A 17,338-nucleotide genomic window follows, 5' to 3' on the forward strand; every position below is an offset into this window, starting at 1 on the left:
ACTTATACCCCTTGAATCTTTGTTTTGGGGGGTTATTTTTGTGTCTAAAGTGATGATTAAAATATATGCTTTACATGGTTTCTCTAAAGCTTAAAAGAGATAATGTATGTGGAATGCTATTTTCATTTTTTATAATACAACACACATATATGCATATTCAACATGCATAAATATATATGCATACATAAATATACATATACATATATACATAATACATGCATATATATGTGTATATATATATGTGTGTGTATATATATATATTTGAGGAGAGACTGGCTCTATTTGCAGCTCCATGATGTCTTCACATGTCCAAGAGAGTTGAGAAACCCCATTGTACTTGCCAAAAATTTCAGCTGATGACAAGTAGTCTTCCAGGTGAGGAATGTGGGTGGCTTAGAAAAATCACAGTGGATTACAGTGTTTAACAGACATGTGATGGTGAGCATTACCATCATAATCATCATCATCCTTCACTTTTTCATCAAATAATTACTCTTCAAGGTCAGAGGTTTCTTGAAAAACTTCTGAATATGAAGAAATAGAAGGAAAGCCCCTGTAAACAGCAAAGACTGATTTGGGAATATTTTGTGTTCTTTTGTGACCTAAGTCCTTTCCTCTACTTTAACGTAATTTGGTTATTACATAGCTATTCATCCTATAAAGCTTGTATTGCTCTTACTATAAACATTGGGTTTTGGCTATTAAGTGTCCTTTTGTTCATCTTTTTTTTTTTTTGTCTTGTTACTTTTGTCTGGTAATGATGCCTTAGATCATTTGGGATCCAGTACAGGATTCTTAATTATAAGACAAGCATCTGGAGTACAAGGTGCTCTTCTTATTGTTTCTTTGCAAATATTATCCAAGACTCATATTTCTTTATCAGATAAACACAACCAATCCCACAATAACTTATTGTTTTTTTAAATTGGAATATTTTCCCACCATATTCTCCTGTTGAATATTTTTAATCTGTATAATTCAAATATGCATATAATCTACGGATGATGTTTAATTTACCAAGTGAAGGCCCCAAACCATAGCATTGGTGAAATGATATCCTGAAAACCCTTGGTACATCAATATCTGGGCTGTAATGTCACAAGACACTAAAAGATGTCAAATTCTGGGGTGCCTGGGTGATGCAGTTGGTTAATCGTCCAACCCTTGGTTTCAGCTCTGGTTGTGATCTCAGGGGTGTGAGATCAAGCCCCTCGTTAAGCTCTGCACTCAATGCGTCCTCTGCTTAAGTCTCTCTCTCCCTCTCCTTCTGCCCCTCCCCACTTTTTAAATTAAATAAATTAAAAAAAAAAGATGATAAAATCTGTGATGATACATTGAGAAATTTGGGGGTAAACATCCCTGAGTTCAAAACGAAGCTTCTCATCTTTCTTGATGATGTTCTCCTTACTCATTATAGGATGTGGCTATGATGATGTTGAAAGGAGGTAAAAACTAACAGGGAACTGTGAAATATTATGATAGAAATAGTTACCTTGATATTACATGTCATGCTCAGAACACTTGTTTTGGAGTTAAGTTGAAGAAATCTATTAACTTCTGTGACATCCAATATGAGGAGAAGGAAGAAGGAAGAGGAAGAGGCGGAGCTTATTTAAGCCAGACTGATTTCTTCCCCTTTTAAGTTAATTCAAGTCCCGAAAGAGGTAAAGGGAGTCTCGCTGCGGGCAATGGCTCACTTAGAGAGGGTTCTGCAGGTCGGATGGGCTTCAGCTTCTCCAGTGCACCATGGTCTGCCTTCTGAAGTTTGCCTCCTGCTCAGCAGTCAGACACATCCCTTGATTCTGGCCCACTCTCTTTTGTCTCGTCTGGCCCAGTCTGGTCTGGTGATGTGCAGATGTTCCTGCCAGGGAGTCAAGTGGTGATCACAAACAGTGAAATAAATGGAGTGAACTAGCATTTCACATCTTGTGAGCTCTTCCCCCTAGACCTTTGAGATCTGCCAATGAAACATAGATTGTAATTACTCAACATTAATTTATTATGTTGAATAACATAATATTTATTGAGCATCTACCCCAGATCCGACCCTTTGTTAGGCAATACAGAGCACTAAGGTGATAGCTGAGGGTGGTGGGCTACCATCTATAATGTACACAGGTTGCTGATTTTGAGGCAAAATGGTGATGGTTAAGGAAAAATCTTTTCCCTCTGTGATTAAGCTAAGAGGTTGCTGTGCAAAATGGAAATGTTTGGGGGTACATTTCACCAGTAGACAATTATTCCAAAGAAACAATACCATTGTCAGTCTGAGTATGAGATGAATTGCGGTAAAATTATGTACTTTGACTTATTAAGCTATGGTCCTTTATGTAAAAAGATAAATTTGTGTTTTAATTAGATTAATCTTTAAAAATAACAGTACAAGATAATGTACAAATGTTAGGTTGACCAATTTCCTTAGAATCATTAAAACATGCTGTCACAGTTTAAAATTTCTTCAGTCTGAGTTTTATAGAAGCAAGAGTATGTCTGCCTCAATCTTTAGAAGATTTTTTTTCTTACACACAATACTTTCAGTCAGTTAATCAAACTTGTGAATGGAAGAAATTGGTGTGGGAGGAGGTAAAATTACTATATCATTAAATAAAATGTTTATAGAGGTATTAACTAGCTATAACTTAAATCTTGAATATAATTTTAACTCCATAATTTCCCTTTGCTGGGAATGTTACAATGACTTGATCCCTCTGAAGCAGCAGACAGCTTCGTCAGTATGGACTCTCAAGACATCCTCCTATGTTCATTCAATTCTGGGGGGAGGAGGGGTTAAAGTTCCAAATTTTTCTATATTTCAGAAGTTCATCAATATAAGCTTATGTTCCAAACTGATTTTAACCCTTGGCCAGTTAGCATACAGTCGAATTTTATTTTCAGATTACCTCTACATTTTTTTACTATTGTTTCTTATTTATTTTTATTTACTTATTTATTTAAGATTTTATTTATTTATTTATTTATTTATTTATTTATTTATTTATTTGACAGAGAGAGAGAGAAGAGAGAAAGCATAAGCAAGGGAAACAGCAGAGGGAAAGGGAGAAGCAGGCTCCCCAGGAGCAAGGAGCCAGATGCAGGACTAGATCCCAGGACCCTGGGATCATAACCCGAGCTGAAGGCAGATGCATAACCAACTGAGCCACCCAGGTGCCCCTATTTATTTATTTTTTATTTATTTTTTAAATTAATATATAATGTATTATTTGTTTCAGGGGTACAGGTCTGTGATGCATCAGCCTTACACAACACCCAGTGCTCCCCACAACACATACTCTCCCCAGTGTCCATCAACCCAGCCACCCCGTACCCCCACCCCCCTCCCCTCCAGCAACCCTCAGTTTGTTTCCTAAGATTAAGAGTCTCTCATGGTTTGTCTCCCTCTCTGGTTTCATATTGTTTCATTTTTCCCTCCCTTCCCCTATGATCCTCTGCCTTGCTTCTTAAATTCCACATATCAGTGAGATCATATGATATCTAATGGGATCTAATGGGACCCTAGGAGTCACTAGGTTGGAATGCAAGCTGGTGCAACCACTCTGGAAAACAGTATGGAGGTTCCTCAAAAAATTGAAAATAGAGCTACCCTATGACCCAACAATTGCACTACTGGGTAATTACCCCAAAGATACAAATGTAGTGATCCGAAGGGGCACATGCACCCCAATGTTTATAGCAGCAATGTCCACAATAGCCAAACTATGGAAAGAGCCTAGATGTCCATCAACAGATGAATGGATAAAGAAAGATGTATATATATACAATGGAATATTATGCAGCTATCAAAAAAATGAAATCTTGCCATTTGCAACAATGTGGATGGAACTAAAGGGTATTATGCTAAGCTAAATAAGTCAGTCAGAGAAAGACAAGTATCATATGATCTCACTGATATGAGGAATTTGAGAAATAAGACAGAGGATCATAGGGGAAGCGAGGGAAAAATGAAACAAGATGAAACCAGAGAGGGAGACAAACCATAAGAGACTCTTAATCTCAGGAAACAAACTAAAGTTTGCTGGAGTGGAGGGGGGTGGGAAGGATGGGGTGGCTTCATGATGGACATTGGGGAGGGTAAGTACTATGGTGAGCGCTGTGAGTTGTGTAGGACTGATGAATTACAGACCTGTACCCATGAAACAAATAATACATTATATGTTAAGAAAGAAAGAAAAGAAAACTCTAGTCCCTGCAGGAATTCTCTGGAAGACTGACAGATGGGAATAAGTAATGTGTCCTGTGATGCAGATTTCTTTATGTCACATGACACACTGTTCCATTTGGGAAAGTTCTACTTGCTATGATGACTTCCATATGTAAGGCTGTGTTTTGTCTCCCTATCATTTTCACCCATTGGTTCATTTTTCTTTTGATCTCAGATACTATATCTACTCCCTCTCACTATTGCAAACATTTGAGACAGTATAGGCCTTTTGTTTATAACACTAACATCCAGGTTCTTGAAAAAAAGTATGTTAAGTAAAACATTCAAAATCTAGTGCATATTAAATGTCCACAATAGCCAAACTATGGAAAGAGCCAAGATGTCCATTGACAGATGAATGGATAAAGAAGATGTGGTATATATATACAATGGAATATCATGCAGCCATCAAAAGGAATGAGATCTTGCCATTTGCAACGACGTGGTTGGAACTGAAGGGTATTACGCTGAGTGAAATAAGTCAATCAGAGAAAGACATGTATCATATGATCTCACTGATATGAGGAATTCTTAATCTCATGAAACAAACTGAGGGTTGCTGGAGTGGTGGGGGGTGGGAGGGATGGGGTGGCTCGATGATAGACATTGGGGAGGGTATGTGCTATGGTGAGCGCTGTGAATTGTGTAAGACTGATAATCACAGACCTGTACCCCTGAAACAAATAATACATTATATGTTAATAAAAAAAAAAAAAAGAAGATAGTAGGAAGGGAAAAATGAAGGGGGGGGGAATCAGAGGGGGAGATGAACCATGAGAGACTATGGACTCTGAGAAACAAACTGAGAGTTCTGGAGGGGAGAGGGGTGGGAGGATGGATTAGCCTGGTGATGGGTATTAAAGAGGGCACGTACTGCATGGAGCACTGGGTGTTATACGCAAACAATGAATCATGGAACACTACATCAATAAAAAAAAATACCTAGTGCATATTAGATTTTCAGTAAATAGTAGCTATTATTATTCCATAGGCTTCTTTTAAGATAGAAGAGTAAATAAGCCTCTAAAAAAGGAAAACTATCTTTATTTCTGTATCAGCCATGTCTTTTACTTTTTGTATTCTGATGCTTTGGCTCCTGGAGACATGCTGGCTCTGGATTATGTACCCTCCTCAGTGTTAGCCAGGTCCTGGAGATAGTAAACAACTAGCCTGTGAGCAAGCCTTTCATATGCAAACCAACCAGTTCAGAGCCTCTACAGGCAGCCACCTAGGTTGTTGGGCTCTCAGACTCCAGGCAACTAGCCATCTGCCTTAGTCACTCCAGAGCCTGGTACCAGACAACAAGGGACAGCCTCTGTGCCCCAGAGCCAACTGAAATTATTCAATCCAGCCAATCCTAAACCTGTTTATCCTGCCTTGCCTGTTTCTACCTATAGAAACCACAAGAAAGGCTCCAGACCACTGTTTCCCCATCTCCATCTCCCTCTGCCTTCGGGTCAACCCCAGTGCTTCTGCATATGACCCTCAGTGGTGTGCTATGCCCCTTGTCTTGGGATCTGTGAGTATAACAAACCATCTTTCAATGGTAGTTGTCTCCTGATGTGTTGGCCTCACCATACCTGAATACTAATAAAACCTATATTTAAAGACAGGTTGTTTCATCCATCCGGGGTATTGGTTGTTAGGTCTTAATTGTCTCCTGATTAGAGACATTAAGGGAAGGAATTGCTGAGGAATCTTTTGCAAGGCTAAACCCTCTCAGTTAGGATTCTCAAATTGGCATTGCTGGTCTAGGATCAGCCGGTGGTGGTGGGGGTGGGGGGTGGAGAACTGGTTAGCAGATCTGGTCTCTTCCAATCATGTGAGGCTTATTCTCTGCATTTTGACATTCATTTCTGGGAAGCTTCACATATCTAGTATAAATAGTTCCCCGCATAGTGTGATTGAAGCATCACTGTTGCAACCAAGAGAATGGCCCAGATAGATAGTTTGCAGCAATGTCTCCCTCTGCAGAGATGGTCTTCATTGAAGTGACACCTTTGCCTTAGGCATGGATCACTTTGTCTCCATGCAAGCCCGGTAAAAATCCTTGATGTCTGTGAAAAAGAGGGATACCCTGCATTCATTTTAAGCATTCATTCATTGACTCATTTATCAATAAATATTTATTAGGTGTTTGTTGGGTACCACAACCATGATAAGTTTCATACATACTAACAATTCATATGTAAGCTGATAACTTGATAACTTCCAGAATATCCTGCATTTCAAGAAGCTCTGCCTTCTTTTCTCATTCTCTGCCAATCATAATCCAACTCACTGTTTGAAACCTATTCATTGTCATATTGTCAATCAAGTCTTTTTTGAGCTTCAAACATACTATTATTAGTACTATAATAATGATGGCAACTAACATGCACTGAGGATTTACTAGGCAGTAGGTACTGTGCAGCTTCATCTCATTAATATCCACAAAATACCTGTAAGATGATCCTGTTATTCCTATTTAATGAGCAAACAAAAAATGGAGTATACAAAGGTTCAGTAACATTGCAAAATTTATAGATATGCTAAGTGGTAGTGGCAGGTTGTAAACAAAGAGATTCAGACTCTAAGACCTATTCTATTGACAGCCCATTTCAGCTCCATTTTATAGATATCCGAGGCTCAGAGAAGTAAAATTCCAAGGAACTTCACTGATCCCAAAACTCATGCTCAAGTTCCCCCTTCCTTATGAATGTCAAGGGATGCTCCTACTGCCCATAAAAGATACTCCCCACTCTGCCATGCCATCTGATAGAGTTATATGCATAACGATCATACCTCTGCTGGGTGGTGGTAAGCTCTTTGCTCTCTGGACTTTATTTAACTTAGAAATGCTTAACTTGCAGTCTTCCCATAGTATATGCTCAATAAATATTTGACAGATAAAATGGGATAAGTTATTTAACAAATCTGAGTCTCTATTGCCTTACTAGATAAGTGTGAAAAATAAAAACTGCCTTCCTGTTTCAAAGGGCTATTAAAGGACCCAGGGAAATTATGTGCATGAGCATGTTACAAGAAGCACATCCTACTATATAAATGTAAAACATTATTGCAGACATAACTGCAAGGAGACTTAATTTGGATCCTCTTTCAAGTAATCTTTGCCAAATACACCTGATAGGATAAATTTCAAAGCTCCCAACAAGGGCTTTTGCATTCTAGACTCCATAAGCCTGGAGAAGTTGATGACATTGAAAGTGTTGCTTGGGGTTAAATATTAAAGTAACCCTTGAGATCTGATGATGAACCGAACTCAGTTATGTGCAGCTGTAGGAAACCTGCCTCCTACATCTGTGTGAATTAACAGTTACCCAGGAACTGATTGTGAGCACTACTTAAGTTCTTGCAAAATTAATTTTTCTAAAGGAGGAAAGAAACTTTCCTTAAGAATTGATGAACATTTCAGGAAAATTAAGCAGAGGGAAAAAAGAGGAACAAAGGTAAGAATACGATAAAAATGGTATTAGCCAATTTCCACGAGCTTAGTTTTCTCCTGAGTGGATACTCAGGCATTTGTGGACCAGAGAAAGGCTTGTCCATTTGCTAGCACTTGGTATTTGCAAAAGTCACCTCCTCAGTTTCAAGTCAGCTACTCAGCTTAAGTTTGGTAGTGGCTCATTAATTCAATCCTAACAGCACAAAAAAGCCAGGAAGACATACCACATTCTTGCATAGCACTTAGAGGATGGTTGAGGAATGGCAACTGTATATGGAACGAAAAAAAAAAAAAAGCAAATAATGTACTTTATGAGTCTGTTTCTCTTTTTGTTGTTTGTTTTATTTAACATAATAGAGGCAGGGGTTGGAGAAAGGGGCGAAATAGAAAAAGAATTTGATTAAAAGGTACAAACTTCCAGTTATAAATAAATCACAAGGATGAGAAGTACAGCATAGTGAATATAGTCAATAATATTGTCATAACTTAGTATGGTGATAGATGGTAACTATACTTACTATGCTGAGCATATCATAGTGTATATAACTATGGGATCATGTTGTACACCTGAAACTAATATATGTCAACTACACTTCAATTAAAAATTTAAAAATTATCCAAAGTGGAAAAGACTGATACCATTTACTACAATAAAAATTAAAAACTTTAGAATGAAAACTACCATAAATAAATGGCAGTCAGAAAAAATATAGGTAGTACATATGACAAAGGAAAATTTCCAGAATTTAAAATGTCCTTTTGCATTAAGTAGAAAAATGATGGACAAGCCAAAAGACAGGAAATCCACAGGTAAATAAATAAAAAGAGTAAATAATTTATGAAAAGGGGACCTTAGATTTTTGAAACTCTTTAAGTATATCCTTCCCTTGTATCCCAGTACAAACTTTTTTCTCTCTTTTGTTCTTGCTTTTTTCCTCTTGTATCCTCTCTCTCTCATGTTCCAGATACATATTCATTCATAGCCTATGACTCAATTACTGCTTGTATAATTTTACTGTTCCAGTTACAATGATCAAGGGAATCTCAAAAGTTTTCCCTCATTCCATTCTTGATTCTAGCAATCAAGACAAACCCCCATCAGGGACTGCCTCTTATATATCATATATTTTAAATTCATGAGATCATATCTATCTATAGGGGCCAAATTATTTCGTTAAGAGGGATTGGAGTGACAATTTTCTAATAGGAAAAATAAATATTGAAAAAACTGGATGGGGATAGTTTCACACCATTGATGCAAGTCATGTCGCAGGGAGTGTAATTAACACTCTTATAAACACACGTCATTAACTTGATTTCAGTCCAGGAATCCATTTGAGGTGCAAATATCAAACTCACTGTGCTAGTGAGCATATTTTGTAAACATCATTTAACAAAAAATAAGGTTGGGGTCAGTTCTTTGGGGAACTAGAAAGGCCCATCCACATAATCCTATTTCTATAGGGATACCCACCCCCCCAAATAAAAGCTCCAACAGCATCACAATCAGCAAAGACATCTGCCAAAGCTGACCAGTCAGGATCAAGTTCCACATTTTCCCATTTCATTCAAATAATCCTCTTCCTTCAATCTGAGGACGGTCTATTTCACTTGCATGGGGCTAGCTGGGAAACTGTAGTGATTAATACTAAACGGACGTTATCCCACAGCTGCCTTGCTCACAGGGAAGCCAAGAAAGAATGCTGGTTCCTGCTGGACAATCAGAGGGAACAGCGGTTGTAAAATTAGAGTCAGAGTGGGCCCTGGCACCATTAAAATTTGGAACAAGGCAACAGCAGACTGTGTCATTTTCCCAGTCATGAGCTCTCGGTTTGAGCTGATCAATTCCATACAGAAAAGAGAGTGTCGCAGAGTTAAGCCTAAAATTCAGCTCTTAGTGCAATTTTCTCCTGCTAAATTTAATACTGGGGGTATTGTGATCGAGAACAAATTTACATTTGCTTTGTCTGTTAAATGGAAAGGTGAAGTCTCCTCTGTGGCCAAGGCAATGAACCCCCAGAACAATCAAGGGCTTTAGAGTTCTCCGCCATCCAGGCTTTGCTGTCTTTGACACTTGAGGATTTTTCTTTCCCTTCTCTCTTTCTAGTTTCAAAAGAAAAGTCTTTAAAAAAAAATCTCTTGAACCTTCAGATTAACTTTCTGGACATCAAAAGAGTTTTAGCAATTAAGATTTCCATTACAATTAAAACCTGAGCCTCACAATAAGTCGTTTTTCCTTGAAATAGCAAGACTGATTTGGGTGGAGTAATTAACCTGAGGGCAAAAATAATGTGTATCGCTTTTATTAAATTTTTAATAGATACAATGGAGTATTCTAATATATATGTATAGAATAAAGAATATAAACAAATTAACACAAAGGTACATACCACTCAGTCTAAGATATAGAATAATACCCATACTTTTGGAATTCCTTGGACCCATGTTTCCAACCCCTTTCTTCTCAGGGAGAATCCTAGAAATAACCACTTTTCCTGAAATTTGGGTTTATTATTCCCTTATGTTTAATATATATTTAAATATTTACATATTTATATTTGCTAAATATATTGAATTTGCTAAATGTATTAAATATTATATGCGTATATATCCTTAATAAGAAAATTACTTGACACAGTATTTTTATATGACGTACACAGAGGGAAGTATATTCTCTGACACTTTCATCATTCACTCTTTTCATTCAATTTTACCTGGCTGCAATTATCCATGTGCCTACACACTGTTATAGCATGCTCATTTTCCTTACTCTGTAGTATTCCATTGGATACATATATCACAACTCATGTGTTCTCTTGTTAATGGACATTTGGGCTGTTGACAGATTTTTGCTACTTTAACTTTGGCAACTCCTAAGCACTGTTCCACATCCTTGCTTCTGAATATGCAATTCCTTTTGCCTTTCAAGCCCCTTGTCCAGCTTGTGAATTTCTGTGAATTCAGATCCAGGGTTATTGAATCTGATCACCCCAGGTGGCTAGGGGCTCCCTCTGAACCCTGAACTGAGCCTAGAGCTGTTATCACAACATAAGTGGTGGCCACTGCATAGAAGATAAGCTTCTGGATGAGAGAAACTACGTATTTTGTTTCTGCATTCCTGCAACCAAGGGGACAAGGAAGAGGTGAATATTCAATATTTCTGAGTCAATGTTATTTCCATCACACTCCCTAACTTTACATTTCTAAGAAATGTATTTTTATAAGGCACCCCATCATTGATACACAACTCACGTATTCCATTATGCCCTTTAAATAGTGATTTCCAGTTTGTAGTCCATGGAACACTTACTCCACCTACTCTCCCTTGTTACTTCAAAAAAAAAAAAAAAAAAGCCACCAGAATTAATGGGGATTATAGCACTGCTTTCAATAACACACACATTAATTCATACAATCAGTACAGACACAGATAAACACACCTCCTAGATGATATTCAAAGCTTTCCAGGGATATCCAAGTCATACTTTGGAAGACTTTCTTTTCGACAAACTCAAATTTAGCAAGGTCTCTCACAGAAGGCTCACACATTGCAATGGTTTTTGTTAACTGACATGTTATTAACAAGAAATTTGGGTAATTTCTTTTTGTTGGAGGTTTCAAATTTAGAAACTTAGTATTAAGTATAAAATAGCAATGACTTTGTTAAACAATTTCTACTAATTGCTTGTGTTTAGTTTCCACATTAATATTTTATGTCTACTATTCCTCAGTGAATATTTTTTATGAAACAAAATTCATGGAAATGTACAAGATTATTTTTAATGGCAGCAGACTTGTAAACTCAAGAACAGATTGTCAATGCCTAGACACTTTTCTTTCTTTTTTTTTTTTTGATTTTATTTATTTATTCATGAGAGACAGAGAGAGAGAGAGAGGCAGAGGGAGAAGCAGGCTCCCAAGAAGCAGGGAGCCCGATGCGGGACTCGATCCCAGGACCCTGGGATCATGACCTGAGCCGAAGGCAGACGCTTAACCATCTGAGCCACCCAGGCGCCCCTAGACACTTTTTCATTACCTGCTTTACTGATAGGGATTGATGGAAGCATATGCCTTTGAGCTACAAGCCAATTGAAACATTGTGACCTAGCACAGCCCATAGAGTGCCAAAGAAGGTCAAAGGATCATACCCATCTTTATGCCCCTAAATCCAGGATGTAAGAATCCCACCATTGGACACACCAACCACCAGACTCCGAATGACATAAGAGGCAGGCTATGAGCAAGACAGACAGAAATTCAATGCCCCGTGCTCTCAGCAATGGATCTCTTTCTGCATATATTCAGAGACCAGAACTCTCAGTATACATCATACCAAGGAATGGGGATGGGAGGAAACGCAGGCAGTGGTATTTGCCTATTGAAATCCTTTATCATTTAAGGTAAAGGGTGAAGGGCAAGGGCAAAGAGAGAAATAGCCATAAGAGCTGCACATTCTGGAAAGAGTGGCTTCTTATGTTTTGCTCAACACCGAGACTACAATAAGTATTTGATTCTCTTACTTAGAAGACATGGTAGCAGTAAGAGACGCAGTGGTGGACTACACCAAATCACAAGTGCTCAGTATCATCATTTATTGTGGGTTATGTGTCTTTCTCATCTATATTTGACAACACTTTGATACTAGCAACCAAGAGGCTAAGAACGTTAACTATCCCCTCACCGTCTCCCACCCCCAGCTGCACACCAAATATTCCAGAACATGCAAAGCCTGGAGAGAAATCCCCCCTATCTAGAATGAACAAACATAAAAAAATCAAAGCAGACTGCAGCAGGAGAGGAACGAACGCATAGCCTGGAAAACCCAAAAGAAGGATGTATCTCAGAAAAGTAGTTTCTCAACAGAGTAACATCAATGAAAAAAATTAAGATTATTACCACTTAAAGCCTGTAGAAAAAAAGATTTGACCATGGAATGTACAAGAGAAATATAGCAGAAAAATATGCTAAGGTGAAATCAGAGAGTCAAAATGAACTCAGTGATGAAAGGCAAAACTACAAAAGAAATACAAAGAAAACAGTAGAAATACACTTAAGACAAATCAGATATACAAAAGACAAACTGGTAACTCCCTCCAAAAAATGCAGGGCAACAGGACAAAGAGATGGAAACCATAGTAGAAGATTATAAATACAGCAGCAAGGAAGAAGGGGTGCAATTGAAAGAGCAGAAGTTTTTGTGAGAAAGAAAACCAGGAACATTGGAAGAAAGGCAATATTTATTTATTTATTGTTTTTATATTTAATATTTTTTTAAAATTTTATTTTATTATGTTATGTTAATCACCATACATTACATCATTAGTTTTTGCTCCATTCAATATGTACCCTCTTTAATACCCATCACCAGGCTAGCCCATCCCCCCACCCCTCTCCCCTCCAGAACCCTCAGTTTGTTTCTCAGAGTCCATAGTCTCTCATGGTTCATCTCCCCCTCCGATTTCCCCACCTTCATTTTTCCCTTCCTACTAAATTTTTTTTTAACATATAATGTATTATTTGTTTCAGAGGTACGATCTGTGATTCAACAGTCTTACACAATTCACAGTGCTCACCATGGCACATACCCTCCCCAATGTCTATCACCCAACCAACCCATCCCTCACACCCCCACCACTCCAGCAACCCTCAGTTTGTTTCGTGAGATTAAGAATTCCTCATATCAGTGAGATCATATGATACATGTCTTTCTCTGATTGACTTATTTTGCTCAGCATAATACCCTCTAGTTGTACCCGCGTCATTGCAAATGGCAAGATTTCGGGTTTTTTGATGGCTGCATAATGTTCCATTGTATATATATATACCACTTCTTTTTATCCATTCATCTGTTGATGGACATCTTGGCTCTTTCCATAGTTTGGCTATTGTGGACATTGCTGCTATAAACATTGGGGTGCACGTACCCCTTCGGATCAATATATTTGTATCTTTGGGGTAAACACCCAGTAGTGCAATTGCTGGGTCATAGGGTAGCTCTATTTTCACCTTTTTGAGGAACCTCCATACTGTTTTCCAGAGTGTTTGCACCAGCTTGCATTCCCACCAACAGTGTAGGAGGGTTCCCCTAAGAAAGGCAATATTTAAAGAGAGACAAAAATTTCTTAACCTGAAGAGCCCAAGCCACAGTTAGAAAAGAATTGCAGTTTATCCTAATAGAAGACACCCCTTCCTAGATTTTTTTTGGCTTTTCTTTTTCAATCTTAATGATGAAAAATTTAGAGGCTTGCATGGAATACTCTTAATAACATTACAAACATCAAAACAAAATAAAACTACCTTCAGACTTCTCTTAATACTAAGATAGAAAATACACCAATCTCTAAAGATTTTCTTTTTTTTTTTTTTTAAGATTTCATTTATTTATTTGACAGAGAGAGAGATAGTGAGAGAAGGAACACAAGCAGGGGGAGTGGAAGAGGGAGAAGCAGGCTTCCCGCGGAGCAGAGAGCCGGATGCGGGGCTGGATCCCAGGACCCTGGGATCATGACCTGAGCCGAAGGCAGACGCTTAACAACTTAGCCACCCAGGCGCCCCTCTAAAGATTTTCAAAATAAAGTGGTTGATAACATGGAGATTGTAGGTTCTGCCTCGCGGCAGCCACCCCCTTCCACACGATCACGCTGAGCTAGTACCTGCGCTTGGAATCCGGCCGCAACCTCAGCCACGCCTGCTGCCTGCCACCACCTCTGGACCATGGACCCCCGCAAAGTGAGCGAGCTTCGGGCCTTCGTGAAAATGTGTAAGCAGGATCCGAGAGTTCTGCACACCGAGGAAATGCGCTTCCTGCGGGAGTGGGTGGAGAGCATGGGCGGTAAAACACCACCTGCCACTCATAAAACTAAATCAGAAGACAATATCAAGGAAGAAGAAACAGATAGTCAGAAGGCAGAGGAAAACATAAAGACAGACGAACCAGCAAGTGAGGAAAGTGACCTAGAAATTGACAATGAAGGTGTGATTGAACCAGATACTGATACCCCTCAAGAAATGGGACATGAAAATGAAGAGATAACCGAGGAAATGATGGATCAGGCAAATGATAAAAAAGTGGCTGCCATTGATGCCCTAAATGATGGTGAACTACAGAAAGCCATTGACTTGTTCACAGATGCCATCAAACTGAATCCTCGCTTGGCCAGTCTGTCTGCCGAGAGAGCCGGTGTCTTCATCAAATTACAGAAGCCAAATGCTGCCATTCGAGACTGTGACAGAGCTATTGAAATAAATCCTGATTGAGCTCAGCCTTGTAAGTGGCGAGGGAAAGCACACAGACTTCTGGGCCATTGGGAAGAAGCAGCACATGATCTTGCCCTTGCTTGTAAACTGGATTACGATGAAGATGCTAGTGCAATGCTGAAGGAAGTTCAACCGAGGGCCCAGAAAATTGCTGAACATCGGAGAAAGTATGAACGAAAACGTGAAGAGCGAGAGATCAAAGAAAGAATAGAAAGGGTTAAGAAGGCTCTGGAAGAACATGAGAGAGCCCAGAGGGAGGAAGAAGCCAGACGACAATCAGGAGCTCAGTATGGCTCTTTCCCAGGTGGCTTTCCTGGGGGAATGCCTGGTAATTTTCCTGGAGGAATGCCTGGAATGGCAGGAATGCCTGGGCTCAATGAAATTCTTAGGGATCCAGAGGTTCTCGCAGCCATGCAGGATCCAGAAGTTATGGTGGCCTTCCAGGATGTGGCCCAGAACCCAGTGAATATGTAAAAATATCAGAGCAATCCGAAGGTTATGACTCTCATCAGTAAATTGTCAGCCACATTTGGAGGTCAAGCATAATAATGCCCTTCTGACAAATAAAGACCTTGCTGAAGGAAAAGCAACGATCACCTAATGGATGTTGCAATAATACAAACCAGTGTACCTCTGACCTTTTCATGAAGAAAGCTGGGTTGCTGTGAAGAGAAGCCCTACCCCTCTGCCCCACATGCAACTGAAACATTCTATAGTGGTTTGCCATTAGGGTGTTCATTCAGATAATGTTTTCCTACTAGGAATAACAAACTTTAAACACTTTTAAACCTTAAAAATATTTAAAAACATATTAAAAGGGTGTGTTAGTCCCTAAAAAAAAAAAAAATGGGGATTGTACACCCAGCCAAACTCTCCATGGTGTGCAAAGGCAACAGGCAAATGTATGTACATTTTCTAAATAAAATATTTACTCCCTCTGAATGAGAACAATTCATTTAATAAAAAACTTGAAGTATAAATAACTACTGAACATATGATTACAAAATTGAGCATAAAATCAAGGTCCATTCTTGGATATAAAACTATATAGTAAAGTATGTTAAAGTCAGTCAGTGACTCGGAATTTAATTATACATAATGTAAATTTGAATGAGGGGGAAAAATAAAGAGGGGATGTGCCAGGATTTGAAGTTATTTATTTGTCAGAAACATGAGAAAAGCTATTATTTTGCTATCATTGTACTGATCATTGAGAAATATGTCATAAAATGTTATTTGATAAATTGTAACATGTCCCAGAAATCATAAAGGAAATAATAAAATTGATTTTGTAATTTTAAAGCACCCCTATGTTTATTACAGCATTATTTACAATAGTCAAGATATGTAAGTAACCAAAGTGTCCATCAACAGATGGATGGATAAAGAAGATGTGGAATATTACTCAGCCATAAAAAATGAAATCCCATTTGTGACAACATGGACAGACTTAGAGGGTATGATACTAAGTGAAATAAGCCAGACGGAAAAAGATAAATGATTTCACTATACATGGAATCTATAAAACAAAACAAATGAATGAAGAAAACAAAACAGAAACAAATCCATAAATACAGAGAACAAACCAGTGGTCGCCAGAGGTGAAGGGGTTAAGGGGATGGAAGAAATATGTAAAGGGGATTGAGAGGTACAAACTGGAACTGGTATAACTCAAAAGTTATAAGGTTGGGGCACCTGGGTGGCTCAGTTGTTAAGCATCTGCCTTCGGCTCAGGTCATGATCCCAGGGTCCTGGGAGCGAGTCCCGCATCGGGCTCCCTGCTCCACGGGGAGTCTGCTTCTCCCTCTCGCACTCCCCCTGCTTGTGTTCCCTCTCTCGCTGTGTCTCTCTCTGTCAAATAAATAAATAAAATCTTAAAAAAAAAGTTATAAAGTAAATAAGTCATGGGGATGTAAAGTACAACACAGGGACTATAGTCAATAATATCGTAGTAAACTTGTATGGTGATAGATGGAAACTACACTTATTGTGGTGAGAATTTTGTAATGTATATAATTGTCAAACCACTATGCTGTACACCTGAAAGTAATATAATATTGTCAACTATACTTCAATGGAAATTTAATTAATTAATTAATTTAAAAAACCTAAGACCTTATTATAATCAGCAAAAATATCACAAACTAAGTATAAAGGCCAACAACAATGAGGCAAGATCTGCACATTCTATGAAAGACAAGAGTTAACTTTTTTAATTTGTAAGAAACAAATATATTGAGAGAAACTATTAACAATATAGGGAAATGGGTAAATCACATAGACCGGGAGTTCATAAGAAAAGGAAAAAATGTGGACAGAATCTTTAAACTATGAGACAACTTTGGGGCACCTGCATGGCTTAGTCAATTGGGCATCTGACTCTTGATTTCTTTCTTTCTTTTTTTTTTTTTAAGATT

At 38.4% G+C, this 17,338-nt stretch overlaps 1 pseudogene; it reads left to right on the forward strand.

Annotated features, from left to right (window-relative positions):
• Positions 1-14,167: 14,167 nt before the first annotated feature.
• LOC118013108 lies at positions 14,168-15,467 on the forward strand (annotated as a pseudogene).
• The last annotated feature ends 1,871 nt before the right edge of the window (positions 15,468-17,338 follow it).

Source organism: Mirounga leonina, unplaced genomic scaffold, assembly GCF_011800145.1.
Source record: "Mirounga leonina isolate KUSES-001 unplaced genomic scaffold, KU_Mleo_1.0 Mir_153, whole genome shotgun sequence".
Classification (NCBI taxonomy): domain Eukaryota; kingdom Metazoa; phylum Chordata; class Mammalia; order Carnivora; family Phocidae; genus Mirounga; species Mirounga leonina.